Source organism: Antechinus flavipes, chromosome 4 (genome assembly GCF_016432865.1).
Source record: "Antechinus flavipes isolate AdamAnt ecotype Samford, QLD, Australia chromosome 4, AdamAnt_v2, whole genome shotgun sequence".
Lineage (NCBI taxonomy): Eukaryota > Metazoa > Chordata > Mammalia > Dasyuromorphia > Dasyuridae > Antechinus > Antechinus flavipes.
In genome coordinates, this window is record NC_067401.1 from 100,970,073 (window position 1) to 100,996,729 (window position 26,657).

At 33.0% G+C, this 26,657-nt stretch overlaps 1 protein-coding gene across 2 annotated transcripts in view; it reads left to right on the plus strand.

The window, feature by feature from the left end:
* The window catches only part of EGLN1 (egl-9 family hypoxia inducible factor 1), a 62,230-nt gene that overhangs the window by 23,464 nt on the left and 12,109 nt on the right, over positions 1-26,657 (plus strand). The window lies entirely within an intron of this gene.

The window sequence follows — 26,657 nt, forward strand, 5'->3', positions numbered from 1 at the left end:
ATCGTCTGTGATACTTAGCATAGTGCTTCATGCCTGATAGGTACTTCTTGAAACAATTTCATTTCTTGCTCTGCCTCACCTGTCAGAATGTCTTTTCAGTAGTTGTCTTATGTGGAGGCTACAATCCTATAATCATTTTTAAGTTTTGATGGAGGGCAGCCGTTCTTGTTCAGTTCGTTCTCTGCCTTTTAGTCCTCTTTCTGTTTCCAGAATAAAAATAGCCTTGACTGGTGGTATACTTAGTTATTTTTAACATTAAAAGCTTGGGAGAAAGATTTGCTCTGGAGGTCAGATGAAGCATGTGTTGTTAACTAGGCCATACTTCTAGTCTTCAGACTATAAATTATGGTGAAATCTTATGTGTTATAAGAAAAGCTTTTTTTCCCATCACAATTATGTATGTTTATATTCAGTATGTTCAAATTTAGTCACTTTGGCCTAAGTAGTATAAATTCCCAGTACCAATTTTAGTAATATGTTAAATGTATTAGAACAATATTTCTCTCCAAAAGTACAAAATTGGCTAGTCTTGAGATCACTTATATGTTCTAATGGAACACAGTAAAAGAAAAACCATCTGCTACCTTGTTTTGTTTAAATTTTTTGGAATCATTATTTCAGTGAGATAGCCTGGAATTTAAAATTGGCCATAGTTAATCTAGATATAGGGAGAAACAGCAGTGGATTATCTCATTGGCCTCAAAGCCAAAAAGACCTGGATACAGATTTGCCACTGACACATGTATGATCTGGGGCAAATCACTAAACCCGATTTGGTCCTCTAGGTAATTCACTTGAAACTAGAATCGACTTGTATTTTCACTTTGGGGGAAAACGTGTCATCAGGAAAAACACTATTTTGTTTTATTTTTTTGAAAGGGAGGAAAAAGGTATTGATAAGAACTAATGGGAAAACTGGAAAGCATTTGAAAGTTTTGTTCATCATCTTACACCCTATACCAAAATAAGCTCAAAATGGATATACGACCTGAATATTAAAGATTGAATCATAAAACATTTTGGAGAAAGTATAGAAAAGAATGCTATTAGATATTTTTTACACTTTTGACCTTGAGGAAAGTTTTGGACCAGAAAAGGGATAGAAATAAACATAAGATAAAAATGGATAATTCTTACTACATAAAATTGAAAGGCTTTTACATAAACAAAATCAACATAATTTGAGAAGAAAAAGAAAAAAGGGCATTTTTAAAGTGGCACATTTCCATGTTCCAGGAACTATACTAAGTGCTTTATAGATATTATTATCTCTTTTGCTTCTCAAAATAACCGCCATTTTACAAATGAGAAAACTGAGGCAGAGAGTAAGTCACTTGTCCAAGGTTGCACAGCTAGTATATGACTGTCAGAGTCTGAATTAGTCACAAAAAGTAATCTTAAGTGGTGTGTTCAGAAGTGAAAGTGATATAACTACAAAAGATAGCAAACATTGAAAAAAGAGGGGAGGGTGAAAACTGCTCATAGAGGCTTTCTGCCTTTTCTGCTAATATATGTATTCTTATCTTGCTCTAGATCCCATGTCTTGTAAATATATATATATACACACACACATACATAACATATATATAGTATTAAAAGAGGAGAAATTGAATTCACTTTAAAGTTCACATATATTAATGAGCAGGGTCACAATTAATTCCAGTAATAGAACTATACCTAAATTCAAATAAAACTGATAAAATGTTTTTTAAAAAAATATCTTTTATTATAACTGCCAGATTTTCCCTGCATCCCTCATCTTCCCTACTTCCAGAGAGTCATCCCTTATTACAAATATTTTTTCCCTAAAAGAAAGAAATGATGAAGAAAAGGGGTGGAGAAGAGCATATTCAGCATCTGTGGACCTCTACAGAGGAGCTGGGTGAGACGTCTTCTGATGTCTCTTCTCTTGTGGACAAACTTACTCTTAAGAATTTTGCAACATTGTTTTTTTTGTTTTTTTTTTGTTTTTTTTTTTCCCTATTTCTATTTTGTTTTCCTGGTTTTGCTTACTTCACTGTGTATTTTAATACATGTGTGTTTTTCAGTGCTTCTCTGTATTCATCATGCTCATTGTTTCCTACAGGACAGCAGTATGTTCTGTTATATCTGGGTAACACAAGTTATTCAACTACTCCCCACTCGATAGACATCTACTGGGTTTCTAGATTTTTGCTATCACAAAGTCCTGCTATGACTATTTGGGCATACAGAGGACCTTTATTTCTATCATTTATTTTCTTAGAGTATGTACTTCACTGTGAGATCTCTTGATCATTTGAGTCATTTTATGGTAGTTGTACTTGATTTCCAGGATAATTGTACCAATTTACAGCTTTACCAACAATGCATATTCATGTGCCTATCTTCATAATCCTTCCAATATTGACTATTCCTGATAGTCTCATGTTTTCATATGTCTCTTTAGTATTTCTGTGCTTGGATTCCTTTGTTTGGAAATAGAGTTTGACAGTAGTGTATAACGCTTTTGTCTTCTAAACAAGTGTTTATATCTCTCTATAAAATTGAATTTGCCTCTTTGTCTGGAATAGAGGTTGATCAGTGTATGAGATTGACTTTAATTCATAAGTTATATTTATTAGTTCAGTTTTTTAACAAGCACAAACTCACCATTAAACCTTAACTGTGTTATAAAATTTTCTTCTGGATCATAAGATAGAAAAGACCAATGGAATTCACTTCTAAATTTATTTTCTAATAACTATAGTGGCTTAAGGTCTCAGTTTGCTTAATATATTTCCCTTTCTACTGCTTGTCTTTCCTAAACCTCTGGTGTTAGATTGTATCCTCTGAGATCATGAAAGAAGAGCTTGATTCAAAAACATGAACTAATCCATAGTCATGGTTGAAGGCTTATCTTAATCTATTGTCCTTTTTAGCACATAATTAAAGAAACAATGTTTCATCCCTCCCTGATCAAAAAGGTGGCAAAAACAAGGTTACTCATCACCAAGGCTAAGTTCTTTCAGACTTCATCCCTGAGAATAGATCCAGATACCATTAGGCCTGACCAGGAAACAAGTGAATGCTCCATATACAAGCTGAAAGTAACTTTATCTCTTACTATCTTAAAATAAGGGAAAAGGAATTGGCTCCTGAAAGAGAATTCAGTAGGGTGTTGGGGTATGTGATCACCAAGTATTTACTGGTCCTGATTGCCATAATATTCTAGTTCTTGAGCAGAGTTTGGACAGTATGACCACCCTCATTTCCAGTGATAGACAATCCAGGCCCTATGCGAGCTAAGTTAGAACCCTTGGTACTTAGTAGATATACCGTCTGCTTGCATTCTTGGTAATAATGAAGAGCAGAAGCATTAGAGAGGTCTTCAGAACACAGCAATAGACTTTCAGGCAGAGATGGATCTCTAAAACCAATTCTTGGTTGTGAAAACAAAATATTATCTTTCCTTTAATGAGAACACAAATTAGGGGAGTTTGTAAGTATTTTTGATGGAATCTGTTTTGAGTCTTAAGAGTGGATTTTTACTGCTAAGTTTTTGGGAACTGAATGTTCCTTGAAGTTATATAGTAACTTAAAGTTTTTATTTTAATGCATCCATATACCAAAAAAATAAATAATTCTGGTATGTAAGGCAAGAATAGGTATACCAGTTTTGACTTCCTTTGGCTTACCATCTTTCATTGGATTTGATTGACTGATAATAGAGGTGAGAACACTTGTTAAGGAGCCTTCCAGGTTCCTTTTCCACTCTATTTATGTGTGAAATGGGAATAATATTGATCTCAGATAAATTGTAAAATAATTATTTTGGGAGCTTTGAAAGAATCAAAACATTTTATATTCTTAGTTTGTATAAAAACTTGATGTGACAGTTGAATCTGGAAGATCTGAGTTCAAATTAGCCTCAGATATTAACTGGCTTTAAGACCCTGGTGGGTCATTTATCCTATCTGACTCAGTTTCCTTATTGGTAAAATGTGGATAATAATAGCCTATTTCTACTTGTAAAGTTAAAATGAGATGATATTTATAAAAGGGTGTGTGAACATTAATCTACTTTATAAATGCTAGTTTTTAATATTTGTGACTTTTCTCATTTTAAATATATTTAGAAATTTGTCATGGTCCTAATGTTAATTTACATTCACATTAAGAATCAGCACATAGTTTGTTTCAATAGAATGACATGCTTTAATTAGAGTATGAGGCTTTCAATTAAAGCTGTTCCATTGTTGTTTAGGCATCTGGCATATAACCTTGCCACTGTGAGAAAGGAAACTGTAAATAGTTGATAAGGATATCTTAAGTTGAATTGTGCTTATATATACTTAATGAAATAATTATCACATTGAGAAACATCTTGATATTTTTCATAAGCAAAATAGAATAGATGTAAATGAATATTTGACTGGAATATTGATATTAATGGTGAATGGACTTATGTCATTTGAAGTTGAGTCTAAGTTAAATTGACTATGTTTTTAAAAAATTGAGTTCTAACTTTTCATTTTTTATAATGAGTCATTTGTAACTGTTTTTGATCATTACATTGCTGGGAATAGCTAAGTCATTCACAGTTGATCATCGATCACTATTGCTATTACTGTATACAACATTCTCCTGGTTCTGTTTACCTTATTTTGCATCAAGTTATATACATCCTACTCATCAATTTTTATCAGTGATATTCCATTATTATAGTCATATACCACAACTTGTTTAGCCATTCCATAATTGAACATCCTCTTGGTTTTCAGGTCTTTATCACTATCAAAAGAGCTGATATTTTTTGTACAAATAGCTTCCCCTTCCCCCCTTTTTAAATCTCTTTGGGATACAGATCTAGTAGTGCTAGATTACAGTTTGTTTGCCCTTTGACAAATAAACCTTTGCTGTCCAAAATGGTTGAATCAGTCAATTCCTCCAACAATGCCAAATTGACTGTATGTTTATGAATTTTTTTAGCCACAACAACTCTCAGAGATTATCTTCTGAATCAAATAGATCTTGCAGTTTTCTTTGCTGTAGGGGTTACTCATATCATGAAATCATATCCCTTATGTTAACATCAGTTGCACAGACAGTACTTTTTTTTTAATTCATTCTTTTTATTCAAGTTAATTTTTCCAAATCAAAATATTTCCTTTTAATAAATTTAAAAGGCTCTGATCTCATTTATTTAGGTATTCTCTTTAGCAATCCAGAATATCACCTATTTATGCTTACCCATCCTTGCCTATCTCCTCCATAAGTTTTTATTTTGATTTTACCAGAGGCTATAAGTACAATATTGAAGACCTTCCTTACTTTCTCTTGTTACCAAGAGGAACATTCATGTAGTATACCTGTCATTTCTTGCCCTTGCCATACAACCATTTCTTTTTCTTTTTCCTATCATACATTTCTCTAATGACTTCTTGTATAACTGTTGTGGTCTGCTCATCCTACCCTTCTCCCTCCTCTCCTTTGCCCTTTGTGTGGTTTTGGTTTTTAGTTCTTCAAAGACTGTTGTGCTGAATACCTTGTTGGCTTTGCAGCAGTAGGTTAGTGATGTTGAAAAGATAAGTGTGCCTTTGTTTCTGAGAGAAGCTTGGGAAGTAAGTCTTTGTTCATTTGTACTACTTGTCCTAGATCGATTGATTGATCATTCTTGTCAATCAAGATATAAAATAATCTTGTGTGTATATGTGTGTGAGTGTATGTATGTATGTAGCACAGTGAGTTGGTACACATTGCATTTGAAGTCAGGAGAACAAGGTTCAGATTCTAGCCCTGCTATTCCAGGATTCTTGGTCCCTGAAGCAAGTCACTCCACTTGTTTGGGTCACAGCTTCATCTGTGAAATGAAGAATGGAAGTAGATGACTTTTGAAGCCCTTGCCATCGTGATCCTATGTTCCCAAGTTTATAACAGACACATTTAAGCCTGGCATCAAAATATTTAAAAAAATAAAATAAAATAAAAATGTTGGCAACTTTGTTGCAGAAACTACTGGATCTGGTTAATGAGAATTTATGATAATTTAGTGGACAATGGATATAAAACAAAATTTCATCCTAGTTATTGGCTCTCCTTTGTACAAATGATTATTTTTTTTCTTTGTAGTTTAATTTTATTTTTTTCAGGATTAAAAATATCTCTAATAGTATTTATTTTTCTAAATATATGCAAAAGATAGCCCTCAGTATTCAACCTTGCAAGACTTTGTGATCCAAACTTTTCTTCCTTTCCTCTCCTCAAGACAGCAAGCAGTTTAACAAAGGCCAAACATGCACAATTCTTCTAAACATATTTCGACATTTGTCAAGCTGTGCAAGAAAAATCAGACCAAAGGGGGGAAAAAAAACCATGAGAAAGAAAAAAAAAATACTATGCCCTGATCCACATTCAGTCTCTGTCTCTGAATGTGGATGGCATTCTCCCTCACAAATCTATTAAACTTATCTTGAATCACTGCAGTGTTCACAAGTGCCAAGTCCATCACAGTTGATCACATAATCTTGTTATGGTGTACAAAGTTTTTTTTTTATTCTCATTTCATACAGTTTAATTTTAAAAGTTTCCAAATGACATGCTATCTTAGGTGACAATGTTCAGTGGTATATTGACTCTGAAGATCCTGTTCTCATTTCTTAATTTCTCTCTTTTCAAATCTAATTGTCTTTCTTCTGTACCTTTTGCCACCACCCAAATAAAAGCTGTTATTAATTATCCTTATCTATTGCAGTAGCCTTTTTCCCAGGTGCTATTCTTTTTATTTTTTAAATACATTTTTATTGATGTCATGTTTTTTATATCAATATATTATCCCAAGTATTCATTACCTTTGCTTTCCCTTCCTAACAGCCATTGTTGTTGTTGAGTTGGTTTTGTTTTTCATTCATGTCCAACTCTTTGTGACTTCATTTGAGGTTTTCTTGGCAGATAGTAGAGTGGGTTTGCCATTTCCTTCTCTATTTTGTAGATGAGGAATCTAGGCAAACAGTTAAGTAACTTGACCAAGATTGCACATCTTGGAAGTGTTTGAGCCCACATTTGAAATGGGGATGATGAATTCAAATGACTCCTGTCCTGGCTGTTGTATTACCTAGCTGCCTGCTTGCCTCTCCTCCTTCCCACCCCCAAGAGACATCTTATTTGACAAATATTTCTTAGGGAGGAAAAAAAAATCAGCACAACTGATTGATACATTTAAAAAGTCCAAAGATGTGTGGGCCCCTTCCACCTTCTTGAAGGGGTAGGATGGAGATACTTTCTCACACTTCATTTGAGGCCTGCTGGGTAATTCAGTGGATCCAGAGTCAGGAAAACTTAAGTTCAAATTCATCCTCAGACTAAGCATGTAACTCTGGGAAAGTCACAACTTGTGTTTGCCTTGAATCTATTGAAGGAAATGGTAAAATGCTCCAGAATCTATGCCTAGAAAATCCCATGGCCAAAGAACCACAAGATCAAGAATCTCACTTGACCAAACCACGGAACAACAACAAATGATCTTTGTTATTTTATTACATTTACTTTTTTTTTTTTTTTTTTTTTTTTGGTGTGTGGTTATTGAATTTATTTACATTGTTGCACTTAATGAGTATATTGTTTTCTTGGGTTGGTTTATTTAACTGTCAATTCATATAAATCCATGCCTTCACTGTGTTCATCACACACATCATTTCTTCTTCTTTTTAAATAAAACCTTTTATTTTCAAAATATATGTTGGTTCTCAACATCCACCCCTGCAAATTTCTGTATTCCAAAATTTTTTTCTCCCTCCCTTCCTCCTACCCTTTCTACCAGATGGCAAGCAATCCAATATATGTTAAACATTTGCAATTCTTTTATATATTTTTTCACAACCATCATGCTGCACAAGAAAAATCAGATCAAAAAGGAAAAAAAAATCAGAAAGAAAAAATGCAAGCAAACAACAACAAAAAGTGAAAATATTATGTTGTGATCCACATTCAGTCCCCACAGTCCTCTCTCTGGGTGCAGATGGCTCTCTCTATCACAAGATCATTGGAACTGGCCTGAATCATCTCGCTGCTGAAAATAGTCACGTCCATCAGAAATGATCATCGTATTATCTTGTTGCCGTGTATAATGATCTCCTGGTTCTGCTTATTTCACTTTGCATCAGTTCATGTAAGTCTCTCCAGGCCTCTCTGTATTCATCCTGCTGGTCATTTCTTATAGAACAATAATATTCCATAACATTCATATAACATAACTTACTCAGCCATTCTCCAATTGATGGGCATCCACTCAGTTTCCAGTTTCTTGCTGCTACAAAAAAGGCTGCCACAAACATTTTTGCACAGCACACATCATTGCACAACACACATTTGCACAACATACAGCACAGTAAAAATCCATTATCATGTGCCACCGTTTGTTTAATTAACCATTTCCCAATCAATGGGCATTTTAACTTTTTCTTATGTACTTTTTATTATTATATACATTATCTGATATCTTTTAGTATCTTAACCCTCTAATAGAATGTAAATTTTGAGGCTAGGAATCATAGCTAATATACATTATATTTAACCTTTTACTTTAGTGTTCACCAGAATGCTCTGTAAATAGTAGGTACTCATTTGAATGGATGAAGAGATGGGATCCGGTCTTTTCTAGTCTTTGAATAGCAACTCCTAGTCCAGCATTCTTTGCCCCCCAAGCTGGGAGTATAGAAATGTAGAAGCCACATGCTACTGGCTATGTTATTTACTTATGCAATCTCTTACACAGCAGGAAGCTTTTTAAAAGTCAAATACTTTGCTTACCTCCCTCTCATTCTCACAGCAGCACTCTACAAACATACAAGGAATGAATGGTTTTGGTGCCTCTACTGTTTTCTCTACCTAAACTTTTTCTGGGTGCCCTGAACCTCCTTGTCTTTACTAATATACTTAAGTCTTTTGGTATCTATTTTCTGTCACATATGCACTACTTCATGATGTCTATGTAGATGGATTGATTTTTTGAATTATCTTCTAGATACAAAAAGCATCCTCTTAGTCTTGATTTCTCATTATTTTAAAAATTGCTCACATATTTCCATGTTTGTTAACAGTAGTCATTATCTTAACATTAGCAATAATAATATGAAGCCATTAAGATGTAAAATGCTGAGGGAGTTTGGAAAAAAGTTATTTTGCCTGTTTGAAAATATAGCTTTGTTAGATGTTATTGAGTCAGATTCTTTTTTAAGGCACTTAAAAAGAATTTGCTAATAAATCTGAATAACTGAAAATGAATTACGTGGATATATATTATTCTGTAGTCATTGTTAATCTTATATTAGAATATTATAGAGGAAGAAGAAATGCTTTGAATTATATGCGATTCTGCATATAAATTATCATCACCATCCCAAGGTTGTAATAGTAAAAGTCAAGATGGAGTGATTGTATAAAACTAATATGATCTTGCATATATTAGCAAGATATTTACTTCTGACATTTTCCCTAGATCAATCTTACTTCTCTGACATTAATCTAGAGTTAGGTCTTATAACATCAACTTTTCAAAATAGAAATTTTTGGCTAGGTAGTCAATTCAAAATCAATTCCTATTGAAGTTGGAATAATTTTTTTCCTGAAATTTTCAGAATGATCAATCTCTAGATAAGAACTTTTAAACTTTTAATTCTGTAATTGTAAATAGAAATTATTTTAGTAAGTGTACATCTGAAATGTGTTTAATGTAAATGCTTTCTGAGTTCAAGGCATGTTACAAAGCACTGAGTTTGACATACAACTTGAACCTAACTGAAGCAAAGCTGTGTACACAAATAATTGATATATAGGAGAAGGGAAAAAAAAGAGATAACTTGTCTTGTGTTGGAATTAGTACAGAAAAGTTGATAATCTCAGAGTTGGCCTAGTAGGAAGGGAAGATTTCCATAGAATTTGGGTGGGGCTTGGCTAAAGATACATTGTAGCTGTGGAGGATGGGATGAACCAAGGCAGAAAGGTGAGATATTATAGGCTAAGAAGAGAAAAGGTAATGAATGTGTGTATTTATGTTGTATTTCCCATTTGGATGTTTATTCCTTGAAGGCAGGGGCTGTTTCATTTTTATTTTTGTATTCCCAGTACTTAGGACAGTGCTTGGTATGTAGTTAGACAATGAATAAATGCTTTCTTGATGAAGAGTACTTAGCTAGCTAGACTGAACAAGAACGGTAGAGCTGGTATTGCAAAGGTAAGGAATTATACAATATTTGAAACGCAATGGGAAATAAAGAAAGTTGTATTTTTGTTTTATAGATAAGTGACAAAATCTGTTCTTAGGGAAGGATAAATTTGAGACAGGAGAAACTAGATGTGGGAGGATAACTCATTCATTTGGAGGGCAACTAAAAATGATCTATGTGTAATGAGAGCCTGAAGGTCAGAAGTAAGGGCTGTTTTGCTGAGGCAGAATCTTTAGGCTTTGTTAAGAAACACATTGCCCCAAATGAAGGAGATAATCCCACTGAATTTTGCCTTGGATAGAATCTATTTAACTGTGTTAAATTGTAAATGTCATGTTTTGGGGAAGAGATGGATAATATGGAAATTCCCAAGGAGGAAAATCAATATGATAGAGGATTTTGCGGTATACCTTATGAGGAGCTATGGAAGGAACCAAGGCCATTTAGCTTGGAGAAGACAAGATTTTAAAGGATGTGGTAGTTGAAGTAGTTGAAGAACTGACGCATGGAAAGAGGAATTTTTTTTTTTTCTATTTAAAAGACAGAACTAGATATAATGGGTGGTAATTTGTAGAGAAGTAAATTGTCTTGATATGGAAAAATGTCCTAACAATTAGCTATCTCAAAACTGAATGAACTTCCTAGATAGAGGAGAGATAATAATAGATTCTCTACCTCATTGGAAAAATTCCAGCTGAGTTTGGAGGATACAATTTTTAAGTGGGCATATGCTAAGTTGGAAAACCTTCAAACTCAAAAGGAATCCCAAACCTTCATTCATTCTACAAATTTTTATTGAGTATTATAGGGTAAAACATTTAATGGTTGGTAGTTTTGCCTCATTGTTAATACTCACAATTCTTCTCTGAAACTCCTTTAATCATTAGAACATACTATGTTTAAAATATCCTAAATATTATGAAATAAACAAATATCTGTTTATAATATTTGGGATGTTTTTTCACAGTATTTGGGATTTTTTAATTTAAATGTGACAATGTTATAACATAACATGTCAACATAAATAATTATGGCATAACACAAATCTAGAAGTAGCAGAATTTCTATTCAACATTTTTTAACAATATAATTTTATTAAAATTAAAATACTTGGAAAGTTTCCAATCTGGGTACACATAAATTGGAGTAAAATAATTTAAGAATTTTATAGAGATGTCATTGTAAACAGCCAGGTAAAGAGGAAAGGTTCTAAAAACTATATGCTAAAAGCCATTTTGAAAAATGGAAATAAGAGAATTCTTCATTTTGCTTTTTAAAAATCAGTATTTAATGATTAAATCCACCCATAGAAAAATCAGATTAAAAGTATGTATTGAATATTTTGTGTATAATGACTTTTTGGAAATATCAGTGGCACTTTTTTAGTTTTTCCATTAATGACCTCACATAACTCACATAGAATGACACCTTCAGAAGTCTCAAGTTAAAATGACATGAAAGAAGCCTTGGCAGCCTTACCAGAAATATTTTTTTCCAAAATGAGTTAAGTGAGAACATTTCAAACAGTAGTCTAACTTATCTAGCTTATGTTTTCATTCAATAAACATTTACTTATCTCATGCTCTTTAAATATTAGTTAGCTTTACAATCAAACTCTTAGGTACTGAGAGAAATAATTTCTGAGTTAACTCATTTTGTGGAGCACAAGTACAAAGCCTTTATTTTTCTCATTAGGTTTAAAGTAAGAAATAAAAAAGCTTTCCCAAATAATGCTCCCCTGAAAAGGGGATACTAAGAATATTTATATAACTTTTGTGTTGTGATTTTACTATAAATGTATGCTTTTAATTCATATTTATTTATTTATAGTTTAATATTAAATATTATATTTTAATTTTGTGAAATAATATAGCTAATCTAATTTAATATCTAACTATGTAATTAAGTTAATTTAATATTTAATTAAAATTTAGTTTTATTAAATAATATTAATATAATTAAATTTAAATTTATGCTAAATTATATAATCTCACCTGAGCCCTTAAAGCTGCATTTTAATCGCTTTTGAGTTGTCTATTAAACAATTTTCTTCCTAAGTTTCTAATTTTTTTCTTTTGATTATATCTCCCCTCCCCCTTTTGGGGGCTGGGGGGGGGAGGGGAACAAGGCAATTGGCTCGCCCAGGGTCACACAGCTAGTAAGTTTGAGTTAGTCTGTGAAGTGTTTGAGATCAAATTTGAATTCAAGTCGTACTCGCTCCAGAGCTGGTGTTTTTATCTATTGCACCACAAAGCTTCCCCTCCCCCCCTTTTCCTTTGCAAAAAGTTTACAAACCATCTATTTTTTCTACCTCATTTGTGTTTCTTCCCGTTTCAAGTAATCAACAAGCATTTGTTAAGCTTAGACTATGGGCTAGACACTTGGCTTAGGCTCTGGATATATTGATTTTCTGTTATTAACTTTTTAAAAGATGATTAAAAGTCTTCCCTCTTTGCTAACTATAATCTTTCCCCCTGATCCCATACTTTTTTTTTCTCTCCTATCCTATTTTTTTCATTTTCCTCTCTTGCTGCCTTCAGTTTTTTCTCACCATCCATTTACTTTCTTTTTTTTTTTTTCTTTTGAAGTCAACACGTTCTATTGCAAACCCAAAACTAATCAAGCACATTTCACATCACAAATTCCATTTTTTTTTTTTAAACCAAAGACTTCTCTGGCCAAGTTTTCAGAAGTGAGCAAAGAAGGGATTTCCTTTTCCTCAGGTACAACTTCCCACGTTGAGTGGGTGGAGACTGGTAGTCATGTCCTTGTGCCCAAACAGCAGGCAGTGCAGAAATCCTGTGCACAAGGCTGGGCAGGCTTTATCCATTTTTTCAGTCACTTTCTTATCCACTAGTTCCTTTTTCTCTGCCCATATAGTCACATTTTCTTTATACTTTAAAAAAAGTTTTCTTTCAACAAACTATCTTTTTAAGCTGTTAAGGCATCTCTTTCCTCTTCTTCATTGATGAACTACTATATCTTTTCTAGTAATTCATTGATTGGGTGAGCATTTACTAATTGCTTATTATGCCAGTTATGTGCAAAGTATTGTTAAGCCTAAAAAAGCAAAAAAATGAAATAATCCCTGCCCTCAAGGAGCTTTACTTTAAACAATAAAGAACTTGACAAACATAAATGTGAACATTTACTTATAGAAAGAATAACAGAAGGATTATATATGATACTGTGAACACTGAATATGTACTTTTAAAAAATATATTAATATTATACTGGACATAGTAGTTCAAACACTATCTCCTCCTCCCATCTCTATGTCTGTCAAGTTTCATTGTTACTTTTCTTTTTGGTATTGCTCTCACCACCCTCCCTCACTCCCCTATAAATGTACCATTCAAATAAAAACTCTTTAAGTCTATTAGAATTGCCTTGAATCTCCTCCTCCTTCTTGAAAAGAGCCAAGTCTATCACACGTGATCATCACATAATTTTGTTGTTAAGGTATACAATGTTCTTTTGGTTCAGCTTACTTCACTTAGAAAATGATTACTTTTCTTAATTCACATTCTATTGGGAAGGAATACGTCCACAGAAAAAGATGTCAAATAATTTCCTAAAGGTGAGAAGAGAGCATTAACAACTGGATGGTGAAAATCAAAATAGTCTTCTTATAGGAGGGAACACAGTTCAAGTGTTTACTTTCCCTTTTAAGGAAGAGGTTTCTTAGCGGTAGAGCTGAGGAAAAGTACATTTGGGGCCTAATAAACAGCTTGTACAAAAGCATTGAGATAAGAGATGGAATGATTTGTACCAGGAACAGTTTGGAAAAGAAGGTAATGGTAAGCCAAGAGAGCTACTGGAGCCCTTGTGAATAGAAGAGTTCTATGGTCAGTGCTTTAGGAATATTAATTTGGCAACTCTAAGGAAAATAAATTGCAGATAGATAGAACAATGTAGGGAGATTAACAAATTGGCTATTGTGATAGTTTCCTTAAAAAGTGATGAGGATCTGAAATAGAGTTAATGGTGGTGTGAATAGAGAGAAGGGGATTAATTTCAGAGATGTTAAGATAGAATGATTATCCATTCACTTTTCTATAGCTTGGAACACCTGGCTTCTTTCTAAGTCACTCAACTGAAATTACTTCTCCAATGACCTCCATATTGTCAAATCTACTCATGTTTATTCAGTCTAAATTTTCATATTCTTTCTGCAGTATTTAAAACTTACTTTCCTTCCTTCTTCCTCCCTTTATTCCCTTTGTTTTATTGTTTTATTTATTTATTGGCATTGTTCTTTCTTGTTTATCCTGTAAGTTTTCTCAAAGACATGGATCAAGTATTTCCAAATTATGTATTTTCTCCTGAAGCTCCTGCTGATGTGCACATTTCTTCTAGATTTTAACTTCTTTCATATACTTTCTCTTATGACAGTGCATACACTCCCATGCTTAAATGTTTTTAGGCTTAATCTCCTCCTTGAAATTCATTCTTTAATTTCCATCTCCCCTTGATGATCTCCACCTGGATGTTCCACTGACACTGTTCAGCCTGTCTAAAATGGACCTTTCTGCACTTTTTCTTTTCTTTTCTTTTTTTTCTGGCACTATAATTAACAGTTGCTCAGGGTTTGAAACCTCTTTAACCATCTGTAGCTTCCCTCTGTTTCTCCTTACCTCTCCACATAAAACCACTAGCGAAATCCTTGAGATTGTGACTTTCAGAATTCCTCAGAAAAGTTTGCCTCTATGCTAAGGTTGTGTTGAATATCTTTAACCCCTTTAGTAATAGAAATTTGACCTAACTTTTTCTGTAATTTTATGGTGAAGACTCGTTAATATTTCACTCAAAGAAGAATTATAACCTTGCCTAGAATTAGTATGAATGAAAGAGCATTTATATTAAAACACTTTTATGCTAAGCACTTGGGGCACAAAAAGGCACTAGCTTTCTAGGACTTATATACAAATAAGGTCTGAGTAAACACCTAGGGATGCAAAGTGAGGGAGGGACACTTGGATACTAAAATTTAGGTGGTGAATAGATAGAGCTTGATGTGATTACTATCTTAGAATGTGGGGAGAAGGGAAGCAACATATGCATGACATAGCTGTCTAGTAATTAGCTGGGAAGTTAGGAAATGAAATGAAACAATAAGACTTGGACTTGACTTTGAAATAGTGATCCAGAAGAGTCACCAATTAAGACAGGAAATTTTATTTTCTCTGAATCAGTTTTTGTTATCATTATTGGTTTAAATATCAATATATAAAGAGAAGTATGCAGCTTATATTTGCTATAGTAATATTTATGTTTACATGGATTGTATAAATATGTTAATGTGAATTTATGTCATGCACAAGCCATATTAGTTAATGGATATATATGATCAGAGGTTTGCCTTGCCTTTAAAAAGAGGAATAAAACTAAGTGCCAGGAGGCTACTAGGGGGCAGGGGATAGGCAATCTCTTCTATAATTTATCCCCAAGAGGAGTATTGGACTAGAATTATCTACTATATATCTATTCTCCCCTTTCATGCCCACCCCCACCCCTCCACACACCTTTTTTCTTTCCTTTTTTTTGACCTCTGTCTGATCTAGGGGTTTGATGTTCAGTCAGGAAAGCTATTTGTTTACCTATTTACTGAGTTAAAAGGAGTTGATCATAACTTATACTTGACAGGTTAACTCCTTCCCACCAAATGTTGGTTATACAAGACAGTCACAGACAGTGAATTTTAAGTAAATACATATATTCAATCAGACAGTAAAAAGAATTGGTGAATATGCACAAATTGAAATATACCAAGGAATGGGCAAGAGCAAATGAACTCTTCATCTACGAAATGAGGTGAGATTCAGTTTAAACCGGAAGCAAAATAATATCTTCATTCTTAGCAATCTTTAGAATTTTAAGCAAGTCCAGAGATATGATAGGTTCAGCTTCCCATTCATGTTTGCCATTCTAAAGTCTTTCTCCCCTCCCTGAAGTGTCGGTTCTCCAAGAAGTGAGTTTAAAACCAGTGCCATATGCACATATGCAGTTCTGTATTCAGCAGTTTCTTATTCAGTCAATAATCTGATTTCCTCATGTATAAACATCAGCATACACAGTGCTCTAGGTTTGTTATATTACAGATATTGTCTTAGCCTCTTATATTGTAGTAGGAAATGCGATAGCTTTACTCCCAGAAATCAAGAATATTAACACGCAAGAATTTACTGTCATCTTCTATTCTCTCAAATAAATGCATGTCTCTAATAGTCTTGGTTTCTAGTTAATTTTTAGCTTATTTCCTGAGTCAGACATATACTTTTGATAAGAGAAATTTATTTTATTTGTATTAAAATTTGATTGAAGACCAAAAATTTAACAATTTTCAGGTGAAGAATATGTATTTTTTAATTATTTTGACTATAGTGTGAGAAGACCATAACTCCCTAAAATTAAAAAGAATGAAGATATATAACTTTTCTTTCAAAAACTTTATTAAATTTTAAGAAATTCAAATTACATGTCATTGTATTTATGTTAGCTAACTAATTTGACTAGTGTAGGGTGTTCGTGCACTCTATCCCACTTCAGCCCTTCTGATGAGATCCTATATGGTGTGTTGGAGAGAGAAACTAAAAGGTTAGAGTTAGGGTTAAAAAGTTAGCTGTAAGGAGAAATGGGGCTGAGAAGCATAGTGGAGATGGGGAGAAACTACAGGGCATAGGGCAGAGAGAGGGAGAAGACCCATCCCCTGTACAAATTGACCCAAAAGTAGATTTTACAGAGAAAATTCAACTTCAGAGATATGACATGGCAAGATAAGACTTGTAAAGGTCAAGACATCTAAAGAGGGTGGGTCTCAAGGTTTGACATAATTTGAATTTCTGACCAGAGGGTAGGACTTTACAGCTAACTTTTTAGGGTGCTAAGTCTGTTTCAGGATTTAGCCTGCCACCTTAGAGCACACTGCCCCACTCTCATGGAGTGCTCCCTTTCTCTTGGGTAATTGTGAGTTCCACCGAGGAACTTGTCTTTATACACTCTCCCACTCTATTTCATATTTACCTTTCTGATGTCTATTGTATCTCTTCATTTTGTCTGGAACCTATTCTGCTAAATAAATCTACCTTTTCCCAAAGAGAATGGCCTTTTGTGAACTCTTCACATGACAGAATGCCAACTTTTGGTGCTTACTATAATCTGGTATCTACATTACCCACATGACTTCCATGCTTTTAATCATCCTGTGTAATTCTTCTCTGTTTCCCCAAAGATCATTTTCCCAACATGAAAAAAAACAAAACCCTTTTTCTAGTTCTGAAACTGGCTTAGCCTTGTGCTATTTGGACAGTCTCAAAACAGAATCAGTTCATCTTTTTACTTTTTAATACATCTTTGATATAATTGGGTTTTTTTTTTGGGGGGGGGGTCACTTCTCCTTTTAAGTCCTTCAGTTGTTTTTTCTTCCATTAGTTGTTATTTTAATTATTCTGAGATTGTGATATCCTGTGATTCCTAGCCAAATAACATCAACACAAGAATATATTGGTGTTAAAATGATAGACCTTTCAGCCATTTATGTTGTGGCAAAGCATTGAAAACTGAGGAGAGGTCCATCAGTTGTGGAATGACTGAACAAGTTAGAGTATATGAATGTGGTAGAATACTGTTGTGCTATAAGAAATGATGAAGGGGGAGAGGGTTTCCCAAAAATCTGGGAAGACTTGTATGAACCGATGCAAAGTGAAGTGAGCAAATTTATCAAAGATAAAATCAACTTTGAAGGGCAGCTAGGGGGTGCAGTCAGGAGGACCTGAGTTCAAATGTGACCTTAGACTCCTAATACTACCTAGTTGTGTGACCCTGGGCAAGTCACTTAACCCTAATTGCCTCAGGGGGAAAAAAAGATAAGATAAGAAAAAGAAAAAAGAAAGAAAAAGAAAAAAAAAAAATCAACTCTGAAAGAGTTGGTAACTGATCAACACTGACCAACCACAACTCCAAAGAACTCATAATAAAACATGCTATCCATTTCCAGATAAAGAGTTGGTGGACTCAAAGTTCAGACTGAAGCATATTTTCCTTCTTTCCTCTCTTCCTTCCCTTCTTTTGCTTTCTTGTTTCCCTATGTTTTTTTGGACATGACTAATGTGAGACTTTTTTTTTTTTTTTGCATGACTACATATTTGTAATTTTTTTTTCTTTGCTTTCTTAATGGGTAGAGAAGTGGGGATGCAGAGAGACAGAATCTGGTGCTGAAAATAAAATGAATGGAAAAAAATTAAGAAAAGCAGAAAAAAAAGACAACTTTGTGGGGAAGGGACACTAATAATAACTGGAGAACTCAGGAAATGAGTAAGATCCGAAAGGGTATTCTTAAATATTAAAATTGAGAAATCTGATTGCTGGGTCAAAAGAAAAAGAACATAATTTCTAAGGCAAAAACAGGCACTTGGGGTCACCTAAGTTAGATACTGGAGTTAGTTTGAGGAAGCCAATTGTTAATTTTTCATTATGTCATTTGCACCTTGGAAAATGGCAAACACTATAAATCAAGACTTGATATATTGTTTTGTTTATTGTCTAAACTTAAAAGTATTAGAAAAAAATGATAAAATGTAAATTTCATTTAAAGTGTATTCTCTTTGGTAGCTGGGTGCTTTTGGAAAGGAGGGAACAAATTAGATGACAGAAATCTATTGGAAATGTCTAGGCAAGAAGAGGAATTTAAAGCCTAGGCTAGAGTAGTTGTGATATGATGGATGGAGAGATGAGGAGGAAGGACAATCAAAAAGTGACTAGGTGTAGAGGTAGATGCTCAAGTTCCCACTCCTAGGAGGACTTCTGGTGGGAGCCCTCCACTCCTACTGCTTCTATACTCATCTCTGGACAGCTTCTGGTCTTCTGGCCAGAATACTGAATGCTAACTTGGTGACAGTCTTCTCTTGTCCTATGTCTAGCTGACCTCTCGTAGTTCTGAGATGGAACAAGTCATTTATTGTAATTTTTCATTGGATTTTTTTTTTTTGGTTTAATATGATCTTCAGGGTTTTGATTAGTATAGGTTTATGGGAGCTGGGTAATCTGTCTACTATCCTAGCAGATATTTTGGTTGAAAAGTACATTAAATCCTCCTGCCTCTTATACTCTGGTGGAGTCCTACATACAATCTATCCCAAGCATCCACTTAACTACGTCTGTCTCCTGGTGATGGAGCAAATTAGGATCTTTTGTTCATTGACTCAAAAAGGGGAGGGAGAGAAGAACACATTTGTAGAGATGATGGGGGCAGCAGTGAGGGATTTACTGAGTGTGAGGTTCTCAAAGTCTGTGCTTTGGTTATGCAGCCCTGTGCAAATTTAAGAATTAGCCTTCTCTTATTTTAGTTAATCTAGTTGTTACTTTGTTAGATTTGTTGGTATCTGACACTATCAAGACAGCTGTGATTGCTTTACAAGCAATTTATTTTTTGCCTTCCTGTTTAAAAGATTTTGTAAAGTCATGTCTTTCATTTTTATTTGGTATTGTTTCACTTATTTGAAGGTAATACTAGGAAATTAACATACTTAGAATAACACCGACTCTAAAAGTTTTTGGGTTTTTTTTTTTTTAAACCTTCTGAGCAATGAATAGTAATAGAATACTTAAAGATTGTATATTTTATGATATGACCGATTCATTTCCTAACTAGAAGGAAGAGGATGTTCTTATTTACAAGCAGTGATTATAAAAGGTATGCCCTGCTAGATAAGAAGGTGAGAGGTATGTGGTGGAAATAGCAAGCAAAGGAAGGAGGGAAATAAGCCTTTATTAAGAGCCAGACACTGCTTTACAATTATTCTCATTTGATCCTCGCTATAGTCCCGGGTACAGATGTTTGTATTACCCCCATTTTAGAGTTATATGTCTTGCCCAGGGTCATTCCTAAGTATCTGAAGCTGGATTTGACTTTGGGTCTTGACCTCAGCCTCAGGCTTCATCTATCTACTTTAACACCAACCTGCTTCACAGTGGAAGTATTAAGCTTCTGAAGTGGTGCGGTCTTCAGAAAGATTCTTCAAGATTCTAAACAGTGATAAAAATAGAAAGGACAGTGGCCACAAGAAAATAGAAAACTGTAATACCTATTCTGTAGAGAGAGAACCTGTTTAAGTTATCAGAGTGCAATAGCAATCATAACCAATATATTAGCACACCAGTCCAGAGGTTTCAATGCATCTACAGAATGATGAAGTGCTGAACTGTATACCAAGTCAAATAAAAATGTAATTGGAAAGTGTTTAATACAATAAATAAAAATGCAGTATAGCTAACATTAATTTTCTAACTCACTCTGCTGTCCCCCTATGGATACCACTGTCTTAGTCTGTGGAACTTTTAGTCAGAGTATAAATTGAATTCTGCTCACTTCAGTAACTTTGAGAGCATTACCATATTAAGGAATTATACAATTTGTGCTTATTACATTTAGTTATGGATTTATAACTAAAAGAAATTTTAGAAGATTTTAATCCAACATTATTGTTTTACATAAAAGGAAACTAGTCCTTAGAGAGGAAGAGATTTGCCTATGTTTACACAATTAGTTATATGTTACAGCTGGGATGTGAACCTAGATATCCCATATTATTGTTATAATATATTACAAATATTTAAGTCAATTTGTATCAATGCAAAAAATAAAGTATACATCATCAAAACTTTGATTGGTGTCCTTGAAAATACCATTATTGAAACTGAAATGAAATTGTTAATATTGTTCTTGCAGTTTTATTTTTTCTCCAAAAAAAAAATAGTGAATTATTATAAATGAAGTTTTACTTTATTGTATAAAAGGTTGATCCTTTTGAATTCTGATGTAAAAAGATATTTTTGTAAGCATTTGTTAAAAGTATCACAGAATTTTAGAATTGGAAGTTATTTAGTTATTTAGGTTATTTAGTCCAATTCTAAAAAATTATACTAATAATACTAATAATACTACTAATAATAAAGAACAAAGGAATTATTCCCCTATTGCCAAAACACCCTGACACAATATTGATAATTTACCTTTTGCTTTGAATATTTCCAAATAAAGGGGGGCTGACTACTTCTTGAGAAAACTCATTTCTTTTTGGATTGCTGTTAGAAAATTTTTCTTACATCAAACCATATTTTCCCTCTTTGCAACTTTTCTCTTGATGTGCCTACTTTTCTGCCTTATGGGGCCCAACAGAAAAATTTTAATTTCTTATCCTATGGTAGCTCTTCAGATATTTAAAACAATTATCATATTCCCTTGAGTCTTTTCTAATCCAAACATCTCTAATTCTTTCATTTATTCTAATTATGACATATACTTGAGATCAGTCTCTGTTCTTCTCTGGGGTCTTTCTAGATTATTGATGAATTTTTAGGCTTAATGTTAAGAACAGAATATAATGGTCTAGATGGTATTCCAGCCAAGCTAGCGTGCAGAAGGATTATCATCTCATAAATTCTGGAAGCGGCTTCTCAGTGGACATTTAACTTTTTTTGGTCTGCTGAGTCATTGAGATTTTTTTTTTTTTTTAACTAAAAACAATCTGTTTCATTTGTTGTTTAATTTGTTGACTTTCTCCTCAGTTTTTATAGGTTTCCTAGGGCTATATAGAGTTAATAGAGACCACAGGGATTTAGTTCAGCCTGCTCATATAACAGATAAGGAAACTGAGATCCTGAGAGAAGGAAAATAACTTGCTTGGGATTATACTTCATATAAATTTTATTATCAAAGGAACCTTGTTTCTAATCCAATGAAAACATGCATGAAAAACTATTCCTTTTATCTATTTCACTAGTACAAAAATTTGAATCTAGATCTTCTTGTCTCAACTATAAATGTCAACTTATAGATCAGTTCCATTTTTAGGTTTTTTTACTTTAGTTTGTTAATTATTTCTTTTGTGTACTTCATAGGTAGATTTTCAGATGAGATCTCCTGGAAGTAAATAGTAGATTTTTATGTAATATAGTGTTAGACTTAGAGTTAGAAAGATTATTTGAGTTCAAATCCTGCCTCAGATGTCATATGACCCGATACAGGTAATTTCATCTCTCAGCTTGACTTTACTCATCTTAAAAACGGGGATAATTTAAAATAGTATATATATATCAATCATATGGTTGTTTTGAAGCTTATATGAAATAATATATGTTAAGTTGCTTGCAGACTTCGTTCGAAGCACTCATGTAGGTAAGTACTAGTCATTGTAATTATTATTAGTTATACTATTTGGATCATAGATTTAGAGATCAGTGAATCTAGCCTCCCACTGTATATGGTTTGCCCCAAACCATAGTAGTATGTAGTAACAGAGATATAATTCACACTAAGGTTGTTTCATTACAAATAAAAATCCATAAGGCATCTTTCTGAACTTCAGGTTCTTCATTTATAAAATTGAAGGGGTTAGACCATATAAAAATAAGTTCACTACTGCTTAGAATAGCACTGAATTAAAATGTCTAGATTTTACAAGGACATTTTTGAACTAACTTGTAATAAATATCTTCACACTTAATGTGGAATGTACACTCAAAGGACTTTTTTTGTTTTCATGGAAGTGATAGGATATCATGCCATTTGTTTTTTATTCAAAAGAGGGACCACCACTTGGCCTAGTTTAAAAATAATGGAATAATATAGTAAATTCAAGTGAAAAGTAACGAACTTATTTTTGGCAAGTGATTATTCTATGGGCAAAGGGTGCAGGAATTCATGTTACTCCCCAAATTCAACCTTTTCCTCATTGTTTTTAAGATTTTACCCAAAGATAAAATAATTTGTAACTTTAGGTTTTTATTGTGACCAGTACTTCTGTATGTAGACAGAATATATATCTATATGTGTGTGTGTGTGTATATGCATATATACACACACATATATATACACACACACATACACATACACACACACACACACACACATATATATAAGTTGCAGTAATTTAAAGGAAGTTGTATGAAAAATATGGCATGCATAATTTTTTGGGGGGAGGCATTTCATTTCTAGAAATACACATTTTTTCTAAATATTTAAATTGCATTAAAATCAACTTTATTACTATGAGAAGAGAAGTATAATTAAAATAGGTAGTTTCTAAAATAGAGTGTTGTTTTAATAACTTGTAAGATGGCATTTTATGAATTTGGGTAATGGGTTTATGAAAGAGTCCCTTGGAGTAGTCCTCTAAAATGTTGAGGTACATGTAATTTATTAGGTGTGGGATAGTCTCTATCCTACTTCCAAATATAAATACAAAAAAGCCAGCATTTTCAAAGGACATATCGCATGCTTATAAAGGGTAAGGAGAAAAACTAGTTAGTAAATAATAATGAAGAAAATGAGAGAGGAAGAAAGTCCACTGCACTAAGATACTAATGTAATAAACTGTTGACCAAAAAAAAAGTTGTCCTCACCTTTGACTATCTGGTATTTAAAAATAAGAGTGGGGAAAGAGGAGAACGTTTCCTGGTTTAATTTCTTATTGAACAAATGCTTTTCAAAGCCAGAAATTTCTTCAGAGTACAAATTCTCATAGTAACATAAATTAAAATTGTTTTCTGTTTTTAAGAAAATCTTTTAAATTAGGTATATTTTAATGTCAAAAAAGAGAAGAAATTAGCATTTGATTTGTTTTCCTTATATAAAAATGTGTTGTATTCTTAGCCATTTGAATATTTAAGATATAGTCCTTTGCATTAGTATGAAAATATATTCAAGAATCTTATAAATGTGGTAAGCAAAATTGCCCAAGATCAATTTCTTGCTTCTAAGAATACTTCTTAATGAAGAGTTTCACAAGCCTATTCACCAAAATTAAAATGTTTTCAAAAAAGTAATTCTCTTTTAAGACAGATAACACTTTCCATAAAGATTATCTGATCATTTTCCCAATCTCCAGGAGGGTAACCTTTCTTAGTATTTAATCATTCTTAATATATAATTATATGTTATGTCTAACTTGAATTTCATATGGCAAGTTAAGCTCATTTCTTAGTCCCGTTTTTAGTGAATGGAATTTAGTTCCATTTTTACAACTCATAGACTCTTATTGTTAGTTGAATTTGGAAAGCTTCTAAGTTCAGCCTTTGTGCAGTGCAGGAATCATCTCTATAATATCTCTGCCAGGTTGATATCCAATAGCATTGATAATCTATACACAATTAAGACACAATGGGAAATGTGTTGGGTTTGAAGTGTGATGACCTGGTTTTGAATCCCGATTCTGTTCTTTACTGCCCATCCTGGGCAAAATACTTTAGTTTATCCATATGAATTGTAAGACTTCTATAATCCTATATCTTCACTATCTCATGAAATGTTCCATTTAATTTTTTGTAAACTCTCATTTTGAGGAAATTCTTCTTGCTAAGAAAGTTCTCCCCAAAACTTTTGCCTTTAATTTACACCCACTGATCATAATTCTATCTTCTGAGCAATATTGCGTTCTCCTCCATGATTATCCCCTTCATATATTTGAGTAAACTGGTAATTTTTTCCTCTCTTCTCTTCCAAACTAAACATATTGTTTTGTTTTGTTTTTACTATTCCTCATATGGTTTCCAAACCCTTCATGCTTCAGACTAGCCTTCTCTATAATTATCATTTGAGATTTGGTCTGTATCAGACCAAGTGTAGTGATACTACCCAGCTTCTTTGTTTTAGACAGCAGAGTTGTGTTTGTCAGCTTTAAAGAACCATAGAGATATGAGCTAATTTTATGATTGTATTAATTTTTATGGCCAGTAGGCATAAAAGCAGGCCCAGCAGATATATTTGGCAAGTAGAGTGCTATTGTCAACACTGACTTGCTTGTTATCATCTATAACTTACCTTGGGGGCTTTCAATGATTTATGAGTAATCTTTTATAGGCTGCTTATGAATCTGGCTGTGGCTCTCTTTCATGACATGAGACCAACACTTTAGCTAATTGTGCACTTGGAAAGCCTTTACTGTTTAATCATAAATGCAGATTTCCTAAGAGTATTTCTTGTGAAGTAGCATAAAATATCAGTTATGAAAAACATTTTAATTTTGGTGAATAGGCTTGTAGAACTCTGCATTAAGAAATATTCTTAGGGGCAAGAATTTGATTTTGGATGATTTTGATTGCCTTTTTAGAGGCCCTTTTCAGATTAATATGATAATGAACAAAATTCCTGCTATTCAAAACAAATGCTTTATAAAGCATTTGCAGTATACTGATTATTATGGATACAAAATAAATCAGACTGTGTTTTCAGAACTCATATCAGGTACACATAAAACTAGGTAGAAACTGAAGGGAGACAGAAAAGCTCAAAATACTTTGTGAGTATTTGAGGGGAAAAAAGAGTTTTTAAGCTTGGGAGGTCAAAGAAGACTACACATAAAAAGGGGTACCCCTGCTAATCATTGAATGTGAAAAATTGACATGGAGAACATTTGAAGCATAAATTAACCTGATGAATGCACATAGCATGACGTTGAGTTTCAAGTAATGTAATAAATTGTTGACCAAAAAAAAAAGTTGTCCTCACCTTTGACTATCTGGTATTTAAAAATAAGAGTGGGGAAAGAGGAGAACGTTTCCTGGTTTAACTTCTTATTGAACAAATGTTTTTGTGTTTTGCATGATGTTGATTAATGCTGATTATGATAATGTTAAATATAAAGTTGTATATGCCAAATATATTACAGGTGACAATTTGGGATGTGAAAATATCTTTAATTTCTTCTATTTTGCTCCCCACAAGTCCCTTATTCCCTCTTCAAGAAATATTTCAAAATATATGTTCTGTGAATAAATTAGTTTTCAAAAAATGCTTTTGTAAAATTTCATCATATTACTCTTATTACACTTGCCAAGTTAGTTTCCTATTTTGAGGGCATTTATTAGCTTGCTTCCAGTTTTTTACTGTTATAAGTAGCACTCTATGTTTTCTATAAATTGCTTTTCTTTTCCTTGATTCCTCTAAATGAAATTACTGATTTGAGGATAGAAATGATTTTATAATTCATTACATATCACTAGGTTGTTCTCTAGAAAAAGTGAACAGATTTATCGTGCCACCAATAGTGCATAGGTACACCATGAAGTTATTTTATATTTGTATTTCCCATTTTATTGCTTTGTTCTTTGTGATTTTTAAATTTATATTATAGTATAAGTTTTTTAAAAAATTAAAGACAGCTGAGACTTCTTCAAATATCATTTGAGTTGAATGAGTTAGCAGCCTTTCTTAATGACAAACACTATGTGCTCTTACAAATTATCCCTTGGTTGTACTTAGAATACTGAATTTAAATGGAGTAGTGCTCTAATTTATTGTGGCATTTGTGTTTTTCCAAATCTTAGATTACTATTACTTCAAATTATAGGAGTTTTGTATATTTCTGAAATATGCTGGTAATTACAGAGAAAAATTTAGAAATGATTTACAACAGCCATATTTGAGAAATTCCATTTTAAAGATTAATTGATCTCTCTCCCTTTAATCATATATATATT